Source organism: Siphateles boraxobius, unplaced genomic scaffold, assembly GCF_051911475.1.
Source record: "Siphateles boraxobius isolate OS27281-9 unplaced genomic scaffold, OSU_SipBor_1 9, whole genome shotgun sequence".
In the NCBI taxonomy this organism is placed as follows: Eukaryota; Metazoa; Chordata; class Actinopteri; order Cypriniformes; family Leuciscidae; genus Siphateles; species Siphateles boraxobius.
Window position 1 is genome coordinate 21,065,675 of NW_027509219.1, and position 6,000 is coordinate 21,071,674.

Below are 6,000 nucleotides of genomic sequence, written 5' to 3' on the forward strand. Positions count from 1 at the left end.
AGACAGGCACGGAACTAAACGCAACAACATATGTAACAAATACAACGAACGAGCACAGGACAGCAAACACAGGAAGACTAAATAGGGAGGCAAACAAAGGAGGGTAACGAGACAGACAGGTGGAGCAATTAAACCAATAATCAGATAACAAGGGGGAGGGATTAAACAATGACAAGAGCACATGGCTCAAAATAACAAAACACCCATGTGCATAACAAGACAGGACAGACATGTGACATAACCCCCTCCCTACGGAGCGGCTACCAGACGCTCCATCCGACCCGGGTGGTACAGGAGGGACAGGCCAGGGGGAAAACAGGAGAGACAGACCAGGGCAAAACACACAACACAAGAGTTCAGGAGGGAGGTGGAATGGTGGAGGATCAGGGGGAGGGATGGGGGGCCAGGTCCATGAAAGGGAACAGAAACAGGGGGTGATGGTTTAGCCGGGGGCCAGGGCGAAGCAGACAGTCCATCGGGCGGCCAGGGCGAAGCAGACAGTCCATCGGGCGGCCAGGGCGAAGCAGACAGTCCATCGGGCGGCCAGGGCGAAGCAGACAGTCCATCGGGCGGCCAGGGCGAAGCAGACAGTCCATCGGGCGGCCAGGGCGAAGCAGACAGTCCAACGGGCGGCCAGGGCGAAGCAGACAGTCCATCGGGCGGCCAGGGCGATGACGACCCCTCGGGCGGCCAGGGCGGAGACGACCCCTCGGGCGGCCAGGGTGGAGACGACCCCTCGGGCGGCCAGGGCGGAGACGACCCCTCGGGCGGCCAGGGCGGAGACGACCCCTCGGGCGGCCAGGGCGGAGACGACCCCTCGGGCGGCCAGGGCGGTGACGACCCCTCGGGCGGCCAGGGCGGTGACGACCCCTCGGGCGGCCAGGGCGGTGAAGACCCCTCGGGCGGCCAGGGCTCAGGAACAGACACCGGCTCAGGAACAGACACCGGCTCAGGAACAGACACCGGCTCAGGAACAGACACCGGCTCAGGAACAGACACCGGCTCCAGCTCTGGAACAGTAGACACCGGCTCTGGAACAGACGGCTCCGGCTCTGGAACAGCCACTGGCTCCGGCTCTGGAACAGACACTGGCACTGGCTCAGGAACAGACACTGGCACTGGCTCAGGAACAGACACCGGCTCAGGAACAGACACCGGCTCAGGAACAGACACCAAAACTGAAACAGCCACAAGAACAGACATAAACACAGAAACAAACACTGGTTCAGGAACAGATGCTAACTCCGGCTCAGGTACACCAGACACCGGCTCCGGCTCTGGAACAACAGACACTGGCTCCGGCTCTGGAACAGGCACTGGCTCTGGCTCTAGTTCTGGAACAGCAGACACTGGTTCCGGCTCTGGAACAGCAGACACTGGCTCCGGCTCTGGAACAGCAGACACTGGCTCCGGCTCTGGAACAGCAGACACTGGCTCCGGCTCTGGAACAGCAGACACTGCCTCCGGCTCTGGAACAGGCACTGGCTCTGGCTCTGGTTCTGGAACAGCAGACACTGGTTCCGGCTCTGGAACAGCAGACACTGGCTCCGGCTCTGGAACAGCAGACACTGGCTCCGGCTCTGGAACAGCAGACACTGGCTCCGGCTCTGGAACAGCAGACACTGGCTCCGGCTCTGGAACAGCAGACACGGGCTCTGGCTCAGGAACAGCAGACACGGGCATGTCCAGGATCCGAGCCAGACGCTCCAGATAGTCCAGATCCAAGAAGGCAGACGGCACTGGCTCTGCCTCCGGCTCTGGAACGGGTACTGGCTCTGCCTCCGGCTCTGGAACCGGCAAAGGCTCTGCCTCCGGCTCTGGAACAGGCACTGGCTCTGCCTCCGGCTCTGGAACAGGCACTGGCTCTGCCTCCGGCTCTGGAACAGGCACTGGCTCTGGCTCTGGCTCTGGAACAGCAGACACTGGCTCCGGCTCTGGAACAGCAGATACGAGCTCCGTCTCAGGAACAGCAGACTCGGGCTCTGGCTCAGGAACAGCAGACACGGGCTCTGGCTCAGGAACAGCAGACACGGGCATTTCCAGGATCCGAGCCAGACGCTCCAGATAGTCCAGGTCCAGGAAGGCAGACGGAACGTGAACAGTCTCTGACTGGACAGACGGAACGTGAACAGTCTCTGACTGGGCAGACGTGACGTGAACAGTCTCTGACTGGGCAGACGTGACGTGAACACTCTCTGACTGGGCAGACGTGACCTGAACAGTATCTGACTGGGCAGACGGGACGTGTCTCCTCCTTCTCCGGAACACCGGACTCGGGACCACCAGACTCGGGACCACCGGACTCGGGACCACCGGAACAGGGACCACTGATGAAGTTCGTCTATCACCTCCTCCCCTACGGCCTCCGCGGGTTCCCGAGAACCTGGCCAACCGAGTTCCCTCAAATCGCTGAGAGTCAGCAGGGGTCTTAACATGACTGCCAGTCACAGTCCTGGTCTCACCTCCTCCCAACTGATCACCGGCTGTCCTGATCTCCTCATTCCTCTGCGCGCACGTAGCAAAGTATTTGAAGAGGGAGATCCCATTCTCCCTCTCCGCAGGACAAAGTTCACTCCGCTGAATCCACATGTGGCTCGTTCGTTCTGTCACGGTGGGTAGTGGGAATAAATCCGTGGACTCAGGTGCAGAGTGAATAAGTATTTTAATAAAGACTAAACATAAAATAAACAAATCAACAAAAGAAAACCATGATCATACTAACTAAATCCAGAAACAAACAAGGCAGGGCAAGACAGGCACGGAACTAAACGCAACAACATATGTAACAAATACAACGAACGAGCACAGGACAGCAAACACAGGAAGACTAAATAGGGAGGCAAACAAAGGAGGGTAACGAGACAGACAGGTGGAGAAATTAAACCAATAATCAGATAACAAGGGGGAGGGATTAAACAATGACAAGAGCACATGGCTCAAAATAACAAAACACCCATGTGCATAACAAGACAGGACAGACATGTGACAGTGTAGGGTCTGGACCAATCAGACACACACTAATTATTCATATTCACTATATTTAATGAATATAAAGGTCTATGAAACTCTCCCCCAAAACTAACCTCACAAATGAAGTTACTTTGTCAGCCGGGTGTCCGGTTACAGAACACTTTAAGACTGATAACAGACTTTACGACCTCAAAGGAATGTGGCCACATGCGCCACATGCTTAAGAGAGAGAGACCATCTTTAATTAAATAAACTTTGCGGTGTTACTCTGATCTATGAAGGAACATGCCTCACAGAAACTGTGATGATTTACTGTCTCGTGTACTATTAGGTATAACAACATGGTATGTTTGATTGGGGTGTATGTGGTTGTGTATGTATCATGCTTCCTAGCAAATTAATCCTCATTTAATGACACACACTTTGATGTACATCACCTTCTCTTAGAATGCAATGTGAATTTGTTATGTCTATTTGAGCTTGAATGAACAGTCTAAGCATGCTGGGGACAAAGACCATAAATCAACTAAGAGCCGCTTCCCCTCTCGGACATGTCACCTTACTCATAGGTCCATTCAAACCTTAGGGGTTGGTTCTTTTCTCAGGGTATATCAGAGGCTGGCAACAGTGACCGCCCTCTCTTAGTTTTTTCATCCAGCTGCAACACTGTTCTGGTGAGACTGGGGAGCCCCCTCCCCCTCCACGGGGGCCCCAAGGGCCCAGCAGGCCTCGATTCCAACCAGAGGTGGGCTCAGGCAGGAGAGAGAAGACTCTCTCACAAAGAACCAAGGACAATCTCAGGAGTTTTGGAACAAAGACTCCAACCAACAACGACTCCAATCACCCATCCTTTTGACTTCCTCACTTCCAATCATGCGTTCCTGGAGAAAGAGAACGCTCAACCAACTTCCACTTGACGCTGCCGGAACCATCAACGACTTCAATTTTCAACAACTTCAAGAATTGTTCACATTACAAATGCAAGTATTCAATTCAATGAAATGTGAAAATGAAATTCTGATGGTTCTTCTCATAGACCCTCTTCCGGTTTCCAATTTCATCCTATCACTAACCTATTTATGTATTCATGTGTGTATGTTGTTTAGTTTATTTATATTCATATAAATATCTACATTTAGTTAATAAAACTTGTACATAATATGTATTTGGTTCTGTTTTGTTTGCAATACAAGTCACTTTACGATCACGGTTTTTGCTACTGGCTCAAAGTACTGTACAGGCGAAGAAATAATTATTCTTCGGTGGCCATGGAAGATACCCTTTATTAGAATAAATTAATAATCAAAATAGTTCGTTGGAAGAACTGATTAATTGATTGTAATATTAATTCAGCCACATCAAGTTAATCCAATTAACTGACCCAAATATTTATAATTAATAATAACAAGATATTATTGATTATTAATATTTCCAAAAAGCTGAGTTCCTTACAACAGCAACATGAGGTGACATCTTACCACAATTACTGATTTTTATAGATTCATACTGTTACAGATAATCAATATCTTGACATTCATTATAATCTGAAACAATTGGAATGTAATGAAATTATTCTTAGATGCTGATTTTTTTAAACAATGATAAGTGAAATATCCACATTGTTGTTTGTCATAGACTGAGGAAATCATTGAGAAGGTGTACAGTGTTTTGGCATTGGAAAAAACTGATTTATCTAGCCCTTCGTATGCTATGGAAGTCATGACACCTGAGGTAAATCACGTTTTGTGAAGAACACAATAATAATTCAAGAGCTAATGATAGATATTTGAAATATAGTGTGTGAATTATGCAGTTACCAATTCTACATTTAATGCACAAATACTAATGTGTGATAAGATTTTAATGACTGTGTTTTTTCCTTGATTATAGATAACCATTCTGATTCTCAAAAAAACAGAGGGGTTACACAGATTCCAAGCGGAAATGGCCTTTGCAACTGCACACTGTGTGTGTGTTGAATAATAGTTTAAGTGTGACAAGCAATGGCCTATATAGATTCTTGTTTTTTATTTGTAAATAGTTTTTTTTCCTTGTTTTTATTTGTAAATAGTTTTTTTCTTGGGTTTTATTTGTAAATAGTCTTTGTAAATTTGAAAATAGTGATACAGTCTGTGCTAAGTGATTTTACCGTTAAAGTTGCCATTCTTTTATTGAATTATTAAAAAGCTTTCTTTTATCAAATTATTTAAAAGCATCTCTGTATTTTGTCCTGGTGTCAGAAAATGGTCAAAGCAATGACAAAGATTGATGTTATTGGGATTAATTCACGTTTTAATAGGCTACTCTGCATCTACATTATTACACAACTTTTTCACAAGGATTAAAATCGTCACAACTAAGGCAGTAGGCCTATCCGCAAATTAGATTTATTTCCTTAGAATGAGAGGCAGGCAACAGTAAGCAACCAGTCATGATCTGGGCCATTTGATTGTTTTAATTGGGATAAAATTCTCTAAAACACCAATCATAGACAAGAATAAAGGTATGACATTATATTCATAATAAGAAAACAATTTATTTCCTTGCAGCGAGTGTGTCAGGCAACGCGTTATACTCGCAGTATCAGCCGCGACTGACTGGACGAGCTTCCAGCAAGCGTCTGTAATCTGCCAGTCTGATCACGGCCATTTGACTGGTTATATTGGGATAACAGTCCCCAAAACGGCAATCATACACAAGAATAAAGGCATGACATTATATTCATAATAAGAAAACAATTTATTTCCTTGCAGCGAGAGTGTCAGGCAACGCGTTATACTCGCAGTATCAGCCGCGACTGACTGGACGAGCTTCCAGCAAGCGTCTGTAATCTGCCAGTCTGATCACGGCCATTTGACTGGTTATATTGGGATAACAGTCCCCAAAACATCAATCTATCAAACATCATACTAAAGAACATCATATCAACAGATGAATAATAAATGAGCTAGAAAGGAAAACACAAAAACTGTCAAAAATCAATGGTTTCTGAAACTTGCCAAAGGCAGACTGTCAGACAACTAGCCAGCC